We start from the raw sequence: 17854 nt of genomic DNA, 5'->3' as shown, positions 1-17854 counted from the left end.
GGATTAAAGGAAAGCACACACCACCCTGCCCAGGCGGTGGGACCTTGCAGTCTGTTTTTATTTCTGTGCAGGAGTACAGGAGCCTACAGACTCAGATCTTCTGCAGCTGAGATTACAGGTAGTCTGTGGGTGCGGGGAGCTTAACTTCAGTTCTCTGGAAAAGCAGGAAGTATTAACCGCTGAGTCATCTCTTCAGCTCCAGATAGTTTAAAATCTATGTGTGCGATATTGTCTTATTCTGTAAACTGTGCAGAATTCAATAACCCTCACTATAGGGTTTTTATAGAGTGGTAACATTGAGTGTGCATCAATGTGTTTGCCCCGTGGCCTCTCAGAGAGCCCTGAGATAGAACTGACATAAAACTGTGTAATCATAGTTCATCCCCAATAGGACTAAATGACTCCTTTGATCCCAGCAAAGGTACAGTGAGTTGGGAAGGAACAGTACAAGGAGGTCATCTGAAATGGAAGATGTCCAAATTTCACTTAGAGCATGTGACTCCTACTTACAAGCTAAGTAGGCGCTTTATTTCTCTCCCTCCATTGTCCCAGGGGCTAACAGACTACAGGTAGCTTACAGCATTTAATTGGCCAAGTATAAAAATGGACACTGTTGTAATTCTATCACTTGGGGGCAGCAGTGAGCCGGCGTGGAAAGAAAACAAAGGTGACATCTTCCAGCCAGGAAGTTTGAATGGGCGGTGCGGGGTGGGGAGATACCAGCAGCTGGATTGGTTAAAAATCATTTGTCTTTCTTAGTCCTCTAAAATCTATTATTAAAAGAACAAACTCTCCTAGCATATGTCCTCTGCCCTCCGGTAGTGGCTCATTTCCCTATTTTGCGCGCGCGCGCGCGTGTGTGTTTGTGTGTGTGTGTGTGTGTGTGTGTGTGTGTGTGTGTGTGTGTGTGTGTGTGTGTGTGTGTGTGTTTTACAGAGCTGGTTATTTTTGAAGCTCGCAAACTTCCTCCTGCCCGGTCCAAGTTGAAGTTCTGGGCGGAGGAAAGATGTTCCAGGCCTGCGGCTGTGCACTGCACTGGGCAACAAGCATCGCCTTTGTGGAGAGCCTCATGGGATGAGCGTCCACCCACACAGGTTAGAGAAGTGGGTCTTCAGCGGATCCCTTTACTGGGAGGAGAGAAACGGGGCCACACCTTCTTCAAAGAAGGGTTAGTTTCATTCCTGCAGGTCTGAAAAACTGCTCTCCTGGTCCCCCCAACTTTTGAAGAACAAGATGGGCCCACAGCCAATCCCCTAAACCCTCAAGTGAACAGACATCAAGTAGGGGAGTCTGTAGCAAGCTGGTCCTCCTGAAACTTGATGCCCTGGAGGGAAATTGGGGCTCACTCTCCACGTGGCCCCAGAATGCAGCCTCCAAAGGGGCGGGAGAGCCCCTCCCCACAAGAGGCCTTTTGTGTGCCTGTCAGGCTGGGTTGTATTTTTAGATTTAGCCAGGCCTCTCTGGACTTTCCCCTCACACAGCTGCTGCTGCTGCTGCTTTCCAGAACCCAGCCTATGGAATTTGGGCTTCCCTAAGCCTTTGTTTGCCTGGATAGGCTGAGGAACGGAAGATGATGTTTGACAGGCAAGGGAGAGTTATGTGAGCCTGCAGAATTTTTTCCTCAGCTCCCAGGCAAGAGGGTAAGTCTTGTCACCCTACCCTGCAGCGTCTTGTCACACACACACACACACACACACACACACACACACGCACGCACGTGCACACACGCACATAACCAGTCCAGCTCAGGACCTCCAGCCCAAGAGTGCTCAGGACCAGCTGCCTCATGTCATGGATTGAGCCCCAGCACATCTTTCTGGAAGAAATTTTTACTCCATGAGCAAGGAGGAAGTTCAGACCCAAGAACCATACTCAAAGCCACCTCTCTCTGCCACTCTGGTAAACAGGCTTTCCTGAGTACTCTGTTTCAGAGCATTTATTTATTCCTCCATCTATAAACAAACAAACAAATAGATAAATAAATAAACACATGTTTGCTGTAGCATTTTCCTTCTATTTGCCACTGTAAATCGAGACATGATTTGTACTTCTGAATTTGGCAGCCTACTTGAGGTCTTTCTGGAGGTGCTTTTGGACAACCTTACTCAACTTCAAACCTCCCTCATTTGTATTTAAAAACCTTTCCTGCCACAGAGGTTGGTTACCTGTAGGGACTAAGGGGAGAGGTGTGGTATTTTTATTTTCTACTTTTTTCGGCTGTTTCATGTTTCTGCTGTTTTTCTTGTTTGAAACAGTGAGCGGTTGCTGTTTGGCCATGGGTTGGTTTTGGTTTTTGTTTTTTTTGTTTTTTTATAAAGGGACAGTGCTGACATAAGGTGGGTGGGAAACGAGGCATTTCTTGATCGTGTTGGGATTTTAGACAGATCCTGGCTTTGAAAGGATGGTGTCCCTGTCTAGTGTACAGTGAGACAGTTGCTGTAGAGAGGTAGAAGAGATGGATGGAGAGAGAGACAAACAAGTGCTGCTGCGTCAAGGAGGGACCTGTGGTTAGGAAGATCTGGTTCTGCTGGACCAGAATGAATCCAGAGGCATAAGAGGCTCCGTGAGACTGAAGGACTTGCTGTACACAGCACAGTCTGCTCGACTTTATGGACGGGAGGAAGCCTGTCCTAGGCAGACAGAAGCAACACAGAAAGGTCCCTGCACTGCAGGGCAAGAGACAACGTTCCTATCTAAGCCCTAAAGTGGGCCGCATGGCCACCGGAGTGTTACCCAGGCTTCCTCAAAAGCTGCTGGCATAGCCCAAATTCAGTTCAAGAGCAGTCTGGTCATCCAGGCCAGCTCAAGTGTCCGTCTTTTCTTAATGATCTCATATAAGGTTTGGGAGGTGTGACACATCATCTGGTGAGCCAAATGACACTGAGGACCAAGATGGCTGTCGTTACGTCAAATGGGAATCCCTAGAACAACGATACCCAGTGTAGCTCAACTCTCTGGACAGAGGGGAATCTTCTGGATGTACTGAGAACACTAAAGGAAAGGAGAACTCGGGTGCCCATGGGACTCCGTGTGAGACAGGGTAATGAGGTCAGTGGCTGGAGACCTGGAAAAAAGACTTGTGTGCCCAGTTATCTTAAAGCAGATGTTTTTGACCTGGCTAGAACGCGGGTCTGAAAACTTGGATGGGAGAAACATCCTATTCTTACTTCTACATTCCCCCACTACAGCCTATCAGATTCTCCCACAGTTAATGTAAGAACATTCCTATAGGATAGTATTATCGATATTTATGACCTCAGCATCAATAACAAACACAGATTTTTGTATCCTATTTTTGTATCACATATCAGTTGTGGCAAATGTCCTAAGTATCATTTGTGTTCATTAATTTAAAATGCTGGTAATTGGACCTGACAATGGATCGTGTTTTGTACAACATCGGTATATTTGCATGTATTAGCATGTCAAAATGACTACAATTTTGAAAACCGTATGTCCATTAAATAGTATCTTCCTAATTCCTTATTTTTATTATATATGTTAAGAAGGATTCTGAGAGGCAAGTCAAAATTTATCTGACAGGGGCTGGAGAGATGGCTTGGTGGTTAAGAGCACTGACTAGAAAGGCAGCTAGGGTGTTTTTTACTGTAATCCCAGCACTAAGAAGGCTGAGGCAGGAGGTGAGTTCAAGATTAGCCCAGGCTATCTCAAAACAATACAAGAAAATGGAAGCTAGGTGTGGTGGTGCACACCTTTAGTCCCAGGCCTGTGTCAACGCACAGGTCACTGTAAGTTCAAGGCCAGCATGGTCTGCAGAGTGAAAACGTGTCTCAGATCAGGCCTTGCCCATTCCTGCTCACTCTGGTCCCTCAGGCCTGTGGGGCCACGGTGCAGTTACAGAGGAAGACCTGGTGAAGAAGAGAATACCATTGAACAAACCAAAACCAAGGCCAAAGCAAATGTTTATTTAGAATGAGAAAGGATATGTCACAGGTTATAGATGTAAGAAGATAAATTTTACAGACTTATGAAGACCACAGAATAAGATATAATTGATGGACACTTTCCTTTCCCTCCATTCTTGGCTGTATATTTTGATCCCTTCTAAATGACGATTTTTGCAAAACTTCCTAATCACCAGATGGTAAGACCATGCTCCTAATCTGGCTGACTGGCATTTCTCGTGTTGGAGGTCGGTGCGGTGAGCGAGCGATCAGCCTCAAGCACAAACTTTTCTGTGTTTTAGACAAAGTTCATATGTAAGTGTCGGCCTCATATTTGATGTTAATTTTCTAGCCATCTCTTTGCGTGTTTCTCTAGAAAACTTTTGGCACTTGCCCTAACAAGCTTTACATTAGGTATAACATAGGTGTGGTGGTACACAACTTTAGTCCCAGCGCTCAAGAGCCTGAAGTAGGAGGGCTCTTTTTTTTTTTTTTTTTTTTTTTTTTTTTTTTTTTTTTTTTGGTTCTTTTTTTCGGAGCTGGGGACCAAACCCAGGGCCTTGCGCTTCCTAGGTAAGCGCTCTACCACTGAGCTAAATCCCCAGCCCCGAGGGCTCTTTTTTTAAAAGGGTTTGTGTGGGTGGGCAGTGGAGAGATGGCTCAGCTTTGAGTACTGCAGCTGCAGGGGGCCAGAGTTTGGTTCCCAGCACCAGTAAGGGGCAGCTCATAACCTCCTGTAACCCCAGCTCCAGGGGCACTGCATGCAGGTGCTCATGCATGCATGCACGCATGCAGGCATGCACGCACACACACACACAAACACACACACACACACGGGGACATGTGCGTGCATGCATGCACTCAAATTTTTTAAAAAGGAAAAGGGTTTTATATAGTAGGAATTTTAATGCTTTTTCTTCTCTCTCCCCCTCCAGCATGTTCTGTATGTTTAAAGTATGCACATCCATGTGTGTACCGTGTTCTGTATGTGTATAAGTAAGTAAGCACGTCCATGCGTGCATTGTGTTTTGTATGTGTACAAGTGTACACATCTGTGCATGCACCATGTTTTGTATGTGTATATGTAAGTACACATGTCCATGCGTGCACTGTGTTTCGTATGTGTACAAGTATGCATGGCTGTGCATGCAGAGACCATTCAAGGACACTGGGTGACTTCCTCTACTGCCCTTTACTTATCACCCTGAAGCAGTCTGTCTGGAGGAGTAAGCCTGTGGCTAGAGTGGCCTGCCTGTGAGCTTCTGGGATCTGCTTGTCTCTGCCCTTAATGTTAGGCCTGCAGGCAGGCACAGCCATACCAGGCTGTTTGCTGGGGGCTAGGATTTGAACTTATGCCCTGGTGCTTGCAGAACAAACCTTTTTACCTGCTGAACATCCTGCCAAGCCCCAATTTTGATCTTTTTTTTCTTCTATAATATAGGTTGTAAATACATACTCTGATATACATCCTTTGACTTCATTCATGGAGGTTTTGCTCTATAAAAGCTTAAACAATTTTAAAGCAACTAAAATGTATTAATATTTTTTATCTTGGTGCACCTTCATTTTGGGGCATAATTAGTAATTAGAACATTTCCCTCATACCTGGTTTATAGAGGAATTTAGCTATATTTTCTTTTAATACCCTACCCCCTTTAGTTCTCTGATCCCTTTGGAACTTACGGTATCTTTCCAGATGGCATTTGGTTATCTACTGCTGGATGACAACGTGGGTTCAAAGCACATCCGTTACTTGTCGTAGTCAGTGTAGGTTGAGCTCAGCCGGCCATGGCTGCTCGCCTGGCTCTGACTCTGATGCACCGTTCCTGTGTTTGGTGCTGGACTGGGACTTCTCAGACCCTTGATGTGGATGTTAGGACAGTGGGGATTTTCTCCTTCCCTGTCTGAATCCATGGCCTCTGCTCTGGGTGGCTTCTCTATGTATCTCTCTAGTGGGGCAGCAGGACGGCTCCCCCCTTCCTCCCTTTGTTATCTTTCTGTTTTATTTCTACATTTCATTGTCATAAATTTAAGATACCATAAAATCCACCCATTTAACATTTATGGTTCAGCTGGTGGTCTTGGTGCTTTTCTTTAATCCCCGCCGTTCATGAACTCCATCTCTGTGACTCTACATATTGAGTTCCGGTCCAGCCTTGGCTACAGAATGAAACCTAGTCTCAGTCAATCAATACATAGTTTACACTTCAATGTTTTCAGTATACTCACAAAATTCATTCATGGAGTCCTAGTTGACCTAGAACTTACCATGTAGATAATATTGTTCAAATCTTGGTGATCCTTCTGCCTCTGCCTCTCAAGTTCTTTCTAATAGTAGCACTGATACATATCTCTGCATTGCCATTCTGTTCCACGTGGTTCCTATTGATAAATATATAAATATATATATAATATACACATATATTATATACACATATATATAGTAAGTTAAGCTTTAACTTCTAAGCTAAGCTTTAACTATACACACACACACACACACACACACACACACACGAGAGAGAGAGAGACAGAGACAGAGACAGTGACAGAGAGAGAGCTTAACTCTAGTCAGGACTCTTTGGCTAACAAGCAGGTGCCTTCTTGCTGTGTCTTTATATGGAAAAGAGAGGGAGGAAGCAACGGGGAGCTGGGGAAGAGGAAGATGGCACTAATGTTATATGAGGGAGGTATAGACCATCATGACCTTACCTAAACCTATAACCTCTCAAATGTCCCATCCCCAAATATCAGCCCACTGGGGTCAGGATTCAATATATGCATGAGGGAGGGCACTCGCAGTCAGTCTACAACAATGTATGAGAGTTTAAACGCTGAACTACCTGGGGTGTTTTGTTTTGTTTTGTTGTTTGTTTTATTGTTTTTTCTTTTGTTTTGTTTTTGTGACAGGGTTTCTCTGTGTAGCCCTTGCTGTCTTGGAATTCATTCTGTAGACCAGGCTAGCCTCAAACTTAGAGCTCTGCCTGCCTCTGACTCCCAAGTGCTGGGATTAAAGGTGTTCATATTCATGCCTGGCTTGGTTTGTACTTAAGGGTGAAACACTTCTGCCTTGAGTTCACCAAGAATCAAATCTTCCATTTAAAGTTTCATACATGAGAGGACTTCCAGAAGGTTCCAACCAGTTCTGACTGCTCAGCTCTGACCTGTCACATCTGCCCTCAGACCTCTGAGTCAAGTTCCATGGGACTCAGTGGATGCTGCCTGTGCCATGGCCCAAGGGATGATGGGAGTCACAGGAGTTGCTTCAAATCCCAGAAGAGGAGCTGTAACTGGCACAGAAGTGAAGAATTGCATGGACCTTCTCCAGTAAGGCCAAACTATGTTTCCAACTCTGCTTCCTTTTAGCTAGATACCCAAGTGCCTTTGGTCACTTCTGTTAGCAAATGCAAGTAGGAAGACAGCATTTTAGCTAACTGTAACTCAGAGCTCTCACTGTACACCATGAGGATGTGTTGTTAGAGTCTCTCAGGGCCTGGAAAAAAAAAAGAGCAAGCCTGAGTCTTTACCTTCATGGAAAGTCCTCTTCTGCCCTAGGGCATGGGCCGAGCATGGGTGGCCATGATAAAAGCCAGGATTTAAAATGATGGTAATTACACAGGGGGAACTCCCTGTGAGAACACCGTCATTTAATCCTGCTGTGGTTTGGGTTCAGTTTGTCTGCCCAAGGTTTGTGTACTATGCACTTGGTCAACAATGGCGCGGTATTGAGAGGCAGCAAAGCCTTTGTGGTGATCTGGAAAGGTCAAGTACCCCGTCCTCAGCAGGGATTAATGTAGTTCTCACAGGACTGGATTCCTTTCTGAAATAGGAAGTCGTCGTAGAAAGTGAGCCGGCTTCTCCCTAGTTTCCTGACTCCTGCCCAGAGGCGTGACTGACCCTTCAGAGCAGGGCAGCCTTCTTTACTACATCTCCACCACACTGTGGGGCCTCATAAAGACCCTTGCTAGAGTTCACAGCACTATCTATGCTTTTGGCTACTTAGACTTTGCAGCTGCTAGAATCACAAGCCAAGTCAACCTCTATACATCACCTGATGCCTTGCATCTCGTCAAGGCAACACAAAAGAAGAAACATAAACCCTATGATGTTCAGTGTTATAAGAATTCTCATTTTACTACAGATAGAGAAAGATAGGTAACTTGCCCATAATCAGAAATGTAGTTTGAGGCCTGGGATTTGAACCCAGGCTGTCCAGCTCAAGCATGTCCCTGGAACATTCTCCACAACAGCCTACCTTCCTCCACTGTGCTCCAGACTTTGCGACCTCCTCGCCTTACGACACGGTACAGTTGTCCCTTGGGAACCGCAGAGACTGGTTCCCATGGAGACAAGATTCTGCAGATGCTTAAACCCCTCATATCAAATTAATTATCAGTTGTACAAAACCTACAAACATCCCCCTTTCATACTTTAAATTGTGACTATAGTACAACGTGTGTATGCAGATAGGTGTTGCATTATATTTTCTATAAAATATCAACAAGAAAGTATATGTATGTATACCCTTAAAGACCTATCTGTTTCAAACAAGACCCTTGATTGAACCTGTGGTTGTAAATACACAAAAAAAGCTATAAATACATCAAGCTAATTGTGTCTATTTGGTCAGATTTCCTGTTGTCTGTCCCTTGCTTCTCGTAGACATTGTGAGACAAAGGCTGCTTGGCTGGTCTCCACTGTGTCCTTAGCCCTGAGAACAGCGCTAGTACACAATAGGAAAGGATGTGGTCAGTCTCGATGTTTCCTTAAACTCTTTAATGCATCGTCTCACAAGAAGTTATCTGTTTAAGAAACTGAAAAAGAAAGCGAAAATAAAAGGAGGAAACACAGGTAACCATCACTAAAGGAGAAAATGAACTTCTGAACACATCTTGATAATACAGCTTGTGGGGTGGTTTGTTGTCCCCCAGGGGTCAGCCCAGGGAGCTGACTGCTCAGAGCTGCCTGGGATAGTCAGTGTCTTCAGGGGGCCTTGAGTGTCCAGCCGAGGCCTGAGGTTTGTAATGGGAATTAGCAGCCAACTGCAGGACTGTGTGATTCACCCCACCCCTAGCCCAAGTAGTGTAAGGACAAAAGAGGACAGATGGTGTGACCCAAGATGAGAATTTGTTGAGAAAGTCAGAAGGGGCAAGGACATAGTTTCTAGTGGTGAATGTGACCTGAAAGACTTAAGCACTCGGAGCTCTAAGACAAGCAGAACTGATGGCATCTTGGGATGCCTGAAGCCCAGCAGGATGATGTGCAGGAGAGGGGATGGATGTGAAGCCCAGGGCAGGGTGGAATTTCAAAGTCCAGGGTTCCAGAGGTGAGGGAGTTCTGGGCACTGACAATGCCTTGTAACAGGATAGGAGAAATAGATACAAGTGAGTGGAGTCTAAGACGAGGTCTAGGAAATGAGAAAATTTGATATTGCGTGTCACGGGCTCTAATGTGTAGGTATATCAAACTGCAAAACATAAGGCCTTACGTCTGGTCACTCGCACGGTTTTCCAATCTCACCCTATCAGCAACTCACTTTTACTCAGAAAGGCACTCTTTAGGATGATTCTACAAAGTAGTAGCCCACTTGAAAGCGACAAACCAGGATAGTGGCCCAAGGGTTTCATAAAAGTAAGGGCTGTCAGTCTTACATAAGGTTTGATTCTGTTTCAAGGATCCTTTGCAATGAAATACCATGTCAGTCAGCTTTTGTTTCATGGCTGCAATAGAACAGCTGATGCAAACAAAGGAGAGGAAGATTCATTTTAATGCATGGTTCCAGGTTGTCTGTCTACAGCAGTAGGGAGGGAGAAGTCATGGCCGACAGGACACAGAGAGAACAAGAGGCGGGGACTAGGGACCAGGTGCGCTCCTGGTGACCTACCTCCTCCTGCCAGCCCCCAGTGTTTCCACCACCGCCTGAGACAGCTCTAACAGCTGTGCACCGAGTGTTCCACACACAAGCCTGGAGATGACGTCTCACAGTCAAATTGTAATATCCTGCCTCTGCCCTGGAGACCCATCACCATCGTGCAATGCAAAATGCACATAGCTCATTTTCAAACGTCCCCAAAATGGGCAGTTTGAGCACTGTTTAAAAGTATAAGTTGAAATCTCTGAGACTCAAGGTAAACTCTGTAAGCTCCTGCCAAGTCATGAAGTCCTGATCTAACAGAAGACAACACGTAGGAAGCATCCTCAATCTGTAAGGGACACGAGGGGAAAGGAGGGTCAGATCAAAGCAACATTGCAATCCAATGGGGGCAAAGAGTAGATCCTATGGCTCCATGTATGGCATCTGGCACACATCTGGCCTGTTGTCAGCCCAAACAAACGTGGGCAGTTCCTCCTCTGGGGTCTTATTGGTTTGCAGCCCACATGGCCTCCCTCCTGGTCTGGCTTCTTGGTGACTATAGCTTTTCCAGGCATCTGTTCCGTGTCCTCGGTGGCCCCAGCATCCTAGCGTCTCCATCACAGCCCATGATTCACCTTCACAAGTGCTCACAGTGCCCTTTCCGGTGCTACCTGCAAGGATTCTGACCTTGTCGTTTCCATTGCCTGATCGTCAGGCTCTCTTCTGAAATCTGAGCAGATGTCTCTAATCTAGCTTATAATAATTCTTGGCATTCTGCATGACCGCAAAACCATCAAACCACAGGCAGTGCTGAAGATCTGCAGCTGCTTGGGCAGCCATGTTGGCCTCTGAGTGCCAGCCTGTACAGCTCAGCATAGTAAAATGAATCCTGGGGAAACAGCTTTCGAGGCAGTTCTCTGTGGGACCAAACTCCAGAGGCTTTTCCTTCTTAAGACAAAAATCTTTCAGTTGGGTTTATCTTTTCATGCCCTTGAGCCTGCTGTGGATGGGTCTGCCAGGCTCTGGCACCTCAAGGTGCCTTTCCTATTAGAATGATACAAAGCACTTTGCTGTTCCTAGTGGCACCGGTCTCTTCAGAAGCCAGGCCTCCCTTAGCCTCAGCTTTTCACTTCGCACTTTTCTTAACAAACTACAAGTTATTTAAGTTTTTTTCTCTCTCTAATTTTTTAACCTATCCTCAATGTAAACTTGGCTAATAGCAGCCTGTAATAACCATGCCACAGCCTGAATATGAACAATGTCAAAATTTCTTCTACTGTCACCTTGTTTAAACTCAGCCTTCCACAACCTTAGGACATGGACAAAACGTAGACAATGTAACAATATGACATGAACAGTCTCTAATTCCCAAACCAGTCCTTGTTCCCATCTGAAACTTCTTGAGTTGTTGTTGTTAGTGGTGGTAGTTGTCTGTGTCTGTGTCTGTGTCTGTGTCTGTGTCTGTGTCTGTGTCTGTGTCTGTGTCTGTGTCTGTGTCTGTGCGTGTGTGTGTGCGTGTGTGAGTGCATGGGTGCCTGTGTACATGCATGCATTCAGGCATTGGTTTGGGTATTGCATCTTTAGACAGGTTCTCTAGTATCCTATACTGACCTCAAACTCACTGTATACCTGAGAATGACCTTGAAACCCTGATCTTCCTGCCTCTAACTCCAAGGTGATAACATTATTGGTATTGTCACCATGTTTAATGACATTGTGGTACATTAAGCTCCCATTGACATCACCTTTTAAGTTCCTTAAAGTGTTCTAGACTTCTGCCACTTACAGTGTTCTAGGCTTCTACTAATCACAGTGTTCTAGATTCTGCCAGTCATAGTATTCTAGGCTTTTACCACTCATGGCATTCTAGGCTTCAACCACTCACACAGTGTTCTAAGATTCCCATTCACAGTGTTCTAGGCTTCTGCCACTCACAGTGTTCTTGGCTTTCTGTCGCTCAGTGTTCTAGGCTTTCTCCACTCAGTGTTCTAGGCTTCTGCCACTCACAGTGTTCTAGGCTTCTGCCACTCACAGTGTTCTAGGTTTTCTCCACTCACTATATTCTAGAGTTTCTCTACTCACGGTGTTCTAGGTTTTCTCTATTCACAGTGTTCTAGACTTTCTCTACTCACAGTGTTCTAGGCTTCACTAGAATAATTAGAATTCAAACTTTTCCAAACTCCTATGAAATCCAGCCCCATAAGCTTCTGAACCAGGTCATGCTTGTTAAGAGTCAATGCAACAATACTCCTTCAGCACTAATTCCCTATATTTATCATCTACATCTTTGTGATCAAATGTAAAAATAAAGAAGAAAGAAAAACAAGGGAAAATGGTGGCTTAGGCTCATCACCAGTGATTGTATTAACTTGTTAGAGAGACTCACGTCATAGGCAAGAAGCAGAAAAAAAGAGGGCACCAAGGACAGAGCATCCCTCAAAATGGAGAGTCTTAATGACCTCTTTCCTCCAGCTAGGCCTCGCCTCTTAGCGTTTGCAACACCAACAGAATAGCATCACCAGCTAGTGCCAAGCATTCAACGTGTGGCCAAGGGTATCTCATATTAAAACCATAACAAATGTACAATTTGTAATCCCAGTACCTGTGAGGCGGAGGCAGGAGGATTGCAAGCTCTAAGCAAGTCTCAGCTACATAATCTAAAAATCAAAACAAAACAAAACAAAAACAAAAACAAACAAACAAAAAAAACAACCCCCCCCCCAAAAAAACCTCAAAAACAAAACAAAACAAAAACAAAAAAACCCAGGGTGGGCAAAATGGCTTAGTAGATAAAAGTTTTGCCATATAAGCCTGACTCGAGTTCAGTGCCCTGAACTCTTGGTGGAAAGAGAACCAACTCCTGCAATTTGCCCCTGACTGCCATTTGTGCTTCATTGCACACAGGCATGTACATGCATGTGTACACACACACACACACACACACACACACACACACGCACGCACGCACGCACGCACATGCACACTTTATGGGTCCAGATTTTAAGATCTATTTTGAGATAATGCTGAACTCTCTCTACCACCTTCTTCTGTGGTACATCCATGATAAAAGATCTTTCAACTTTGGAAGTTCATGCTCTAAAGCTACAAAAATAAATATGTAAACAAATACTAAGCAATGGGAAAGTAGGAAGAAGCCCTCAGGTTCCCCAGATACTATGAAGTGATCCAGTTACAAATATAATCAACAATTACATCTCCTGGGTATTGCCTGGCAGCCTAAAAGAGAAGGATAACAAGAGATTGAACCGGGATGTGATGTCCAGTGAGGAGTGAGATTTCAGGCTTTCTCACTCTTCGGTACAAGAGATAGGGAGAGGAAAACACTATTTAACGCGTAGTCTCAGAGAGTGAAGAAATCCCAGACTAACCGCAGCCTGCGGATGAACCGACCACAATATCCTTTAAGGAAACGAATAAGGAGGGGACTCATCTGTGCGTTTTACCTGCAGGGCTAAAGAACAGGAGGAAATTAAGCGCCATCCCCTTTCTCTACCCCAGAGGGGAGGGCAGACGCTTCTGGAGTCGCTGCAGCTAGTCTGGCCGATTGACAGGCACCTGGGTAGTGTTTTGGGAGACAGGAGTAAAGGAATCCGAGCGCTCGATCCTACATGTGAATCGATTTTTTTAAAGGCATTTTTAAATCAACAGAAGCCATTTTGCCCTTTCCGTTTCCGCATCTCCAAGACAGATGGAGCACCCGCAGCAAAGCCAACTGAAGGCAGAGGATGCAGTCTGGGATATTAAAAATAAAATCTCTTCCAAACCTTCACAGCTCTTTTAAAAACACTTCCACCCAAGTGTTAAAGCATCTCACTGCAGTGCCTAAAAATGGAAGAAGACGAGGTGCCCTGAGGGCTCTTATTTCAAAAGCAGACAGAATTAATATTTATTTCCCAGGAAGGGCCTTTTCCACAATCAGCAAATGTGACCAAATTTAGTCACATGTGGACTTGAAAGCGATCAGACACCGGAGGGCTTCCGCTGCAGATTCTGCTGCAGATCTCTAAGGGTAAAAATGTTGAATTAAATCCAGAGGTAAAGCAAGGAGGCCAGTGTAATCGATACTCACGTTCAATATTAATATATTACTGGACTCCAATGAGACATCGCATACCATTAAATATTTCAAAGCAATCCATGAAAAAGTTAGAATTTTGAGTCCTATTCCCTCTCCTTGCTATTGTACATTCTTTAATATAGCTTATTCTTCACATTTTTGTAATAGCTAAAGCTTGTTCTTTCATAATAATTAAAAATAGGGACCTATCAACAGTGGCTCTTGAGTTTGTCATTTTCTATGCGAAACTAATTTATTCTGTCTGAACCAGATGTAACTTGAGCTTCTCAGGGGGTAGATTAAACTTATAAAAAGTATGTTCAAATATCACTGACCGGTCATTATCATCCAAAGAATACAACAATGTCGGATTGAATGTAAATAAAATTAATATTTACTCTACCTTACTTTTCTACTGGAACCTATAAACAAAGTATTTGATATAGGTTATTGATGGGAATAAAACAGAAATTACTACTCCTTTTTTAAATTATGGATTCTCCTTGAACTAGGATTTGATCTAGATACTGGGTACAGCAGACAAAAAGACAGTCAAGGCCCATCCAAGGCAGCATTGGCTTCAAACCACAGCTCCACTCAGCCAATGAACATACAGGACACTTTCACACAGTGGTAAGTAAAATGAAATTCACTGTCTGAACCGATAGCAGCCAGGAAAGGGGGTCATAGAGGGCCTGGGTCAAGGTCAGGGAATTTTAAAAGGTTGTGTTTTGTTGAAAATCAGCGCTGTGAGGAGGGCATGGGAGAGGAGACCTCCAAAGGCACCGCCAAGCGAAGCTCTCATCAATAACTGAGGAGCCTGGTGAGCTCTCCCAGGACAAAAGTCAGTAGGACCAGAGTATCAGAGAACGTGGGCTGGAGTGTAGTGGGAAACACGATCCAGGAAGTGAGGCGAGGCACGGCTGTGCAGTGACACGCAGGAGACTTTGTCAAAAGAACTAACGCATTTTAAGAAAAACCTCCCCATCTGTGATGAGGCAAGAGACGGGCCATTGTAACGTAATACGCACAATCTCAAGACAGCTACAATGTACTCATATACATTAAATAAATAAAATATCATAAAAAAAAGAACAATTGTTTTCCTCTGGTTCTGGTTTCTAGCACAGAGAACATGGAGCCTTTTTCTCTTAGTTTCTTCCTGGAGCTGTGATAAAATAACCTGACAAGAGCAATGGGGGGAGGGGGGATCACACCTGCTCACAGCCCCAGCACCATGGTGAGATAGTCAAGGTGGCTGAAGTAGAAGCAGCTGGTCACTGCACAGCCATAATGACATCCAGAGGACAATGGGAGCTTGCTGAGGCTGGGTTCCCTTTCTCTGCTTACACAGTTCAGGATCTAGGATCTCAGTAGGAAGAGAGTCGCCTACAGGGGGACGACGGTCCTCCAGTCTCAATGGACACAATCAAGGTACTCTCCCATAGGTGTGCTCAGGGGCCATCTCTCAGGTTCTGTCAAGTTGAAGCACTACCCTTTGTTAACACTCAAAACATGTTCCTTGTAAGCCAGAACCTTTCACCTCTTGTTCCTACGAGTTCATGACCACCTTATAAAATGCATTCAGTCCGGCATTGAAAAACTCTATAAAATAATAATTTAAAAAAACCCAAAGTTCCATACTTCTAGAATATAGTAACAGAGAGTAAGCATTCTTCTGGCAAAAAAGGAAGGATCAGGAAATAGCAGGGAATGATCTGACTGAAGCCAGATCAAAACTTGTCAGGATGAATCTGAAGTCCTGCGGCCATGTCCAATATCTAGGGGCTCATGATATGAACAGCCAGGCTCCAAGCGCTTGGTAGGCCAATCTACCAGCTTTGCTGCCTGCAGCGCCCTCGGATCTTCTCCTGGACACGCTCCACTTATCCATGCCTGCAGCTCTCCTGAGGCGATGACCCAAGATTCAGATACCCTGAAGTCTTCATTGTGGTTTAGGCTTCAGCTCCATAGCTTTACTTCATGGCTCCTCAGAGCCTCCTCTCAAAGACTCCTCCATTACCACACATTGCCTGGCCTCTGCTGCTCTCTGAAGCCATGGGAGCAAGACCGCATGACTCCTCAATCCCATAGCTTTCCCGCCTCCAGAACCAAGAAGACGTGGAACATGGTGTCAGGTTTGCTCTCAGCTCAGAATGGAGACTTAGTCCCTTGGACCACAGTTGCATCTGTTTCTAGGTGCTGACCCTGGAGAAACGTTCTCCTAGGTGATTACTTTTAAGACACAAGGGACGCCCCTTAGTCCCCAGCTGTATTCTCAGGTCAGGCTTTCTCCCTTCACAAGTTGGAACTTTTGGTGAGTGAGGTCTGCCCTATGGGCACCTTTCTTTCTTTTTCTTTTTTTTTTTTTTTTTTTTTTTTTTGGTTATTTTTTTTCGGAGCTGGGGACCAAACCCAGGGCCTTGCGCTTCCTAGGCAAGTGCTCTACCACTGAGCTAAATCCCCAACCCCAATGGGCACCTTTCTTATTGCCTCAGGATGCCCAGTACTAAACTTCTCACCAGTGCTGGTCTCCTTAAAAGTTATGGCTGCCACTACCTAAGGACTATACATGGACTGACCCTGGGCTCCAACCTCATAGGTAGCAATGAATATCCTAGTAAGATCACCAGTGGAAGGGGAAGCCCTTGGTCCTGCTAAGACTGAACCCCCAGTGAACGTGATTGTTGGGGGGAGGGCGGCAATGGGGGGAGGATGGGAAGGGGAACACCCATAAAGAAGGGGAGGGGGAGGGATTAGGGGGATGTTTGCCCGGAAACCAGGAAAGGGAATAACACTCGAAATGTAAATAAGAAACACTCAAGTTAATTAAAAAAAAAAAGTTATGGCTGCTTGGCTGTCTGCAGTCACCCTGTGGGAAGCTTTAAGCTTGCTCATATGCCTTCCCTTTGCCAGACAGACTGGTCCATTGTGTTTACATTCAACTCCACTCAGGCTCTCAGGACATGAGCAGACCAAATTCAGACCCCTGAGCATGGTCTCTAACCTCATTTCTGATAGACTTCTTCCTCTTGGAACCTCACGAGGCAAGTGTACACCACCCATGTTTTTCTCAGCGTTTTGTCTTCTAATCTCCCACCAGAACGGCCCATTAAGCTGTACTTACAGCAGTCAAGGGTTCTCCAAGTCAAAGTTTCAAACCCTTCTACATTCTTCCTGCAAGCCAGTTCCAAGGGCCTAAGAACCACTTGGTCAGGTTTATTACAACAACAACCCCACTTCTTGGTACCAATTTGTATCTCCCGCCACCCCCGCCCTGTTGCATTGATAAAGTACCCCAACAGAAGCAACCTGAGAAAGAACATTCTGAATCACACATAGTTCAAGGGTATAATCTTGTGGCTGAGGCTGTCAAGGCACCTAGAGTTCGAAGCAGGTGAACACACCGCATACAGAAATCAGGAGTGGAGGGCAATGACTGCATACTGCTGCTCAGCCCCTTTTCACTTATCCAGTCTAGGGTCCCAGCTAGGGAATGGTGCTGCCCACAAGGGACGTCTTCCCACCTTAACTAACACGGTAAGATAATCCCCCTGTAGGCATTGCCAGAGGCCATTTCACAGATGAGTTTAGAATCTATCAAGTTGACAATCAACACAAACCACTGCCCTATGTAATTCTCTAAGAGATGGACTCCTGGTACAGCCTCAGATCTAGTACCCAGTCCATTGTCCCAGTTTCTGAAGCAACAGTCCAAACTTCCTAGCATTTGTTGCGTGCTGGGAAGCATCCTGTGTTATGATTAGGTGACTGGGCTAAGGAGGAGTTGGTCAACAGAAACACCGAATCACTATTAGAAGCTTGGGCTTTTCAGCCCCAATCCTAAAGCTAAGATTCAGAGAGGGGCTGGGTATGGGCTCAATCATGAATCATGGTGTATGCTGGCCTTCATAAGCACCTCTGAGTCATATACAACATTCAGAGAACACATCCTTTTGAAAATCTGTACACGGAAAACAAAATATCACCTGAGTTCTGAGAGCTATGCCAGCAAGTGAT

At 45.1% G+C, this 17854-nt stretch overlaps 1 long non-coding RNA gene across 1 annotated transcript; it reads left to right on the top strand.

The window, feature by feature from the left end:
• The first annotated feature begins 772 nt into the window (after positions 1–772).
• Positions 773–8530, top strand: LOC148005291 (uncharacterized). Its single transcript, XR_015623094.1, has 3 exons — positions 773–1094; positions 1482–1640; positions 7008–8530. It is a non-coding gene; the product is annotated as an uncharacterized LOC148005291 (long non-coding RNA).
• The last annotated feature ends 9324 nt before the right edge of the window (positions 8531–17854 follow it).

Source organism: Rattus norvegicus, chromosome 6 (assembly GCF_021556685.1).
Source record: "Rattus norvegicus strain SHRSP/BbbUtx chromosome 6, alternate assembly SHRSP_T2T, whole genome shotgun sequence".
In the NCBI taxonomy this organism is placed as follows: Eukaryota; Metazoa; Chordata; class Mammalia; order Rodentia; family Muridae; genus Rattus; species Rattus norvegicus.
Note: the sequence above shows the minus strand (reverse complement) of the source record. Positions and strands in the feature narration are given on the sequence as shown.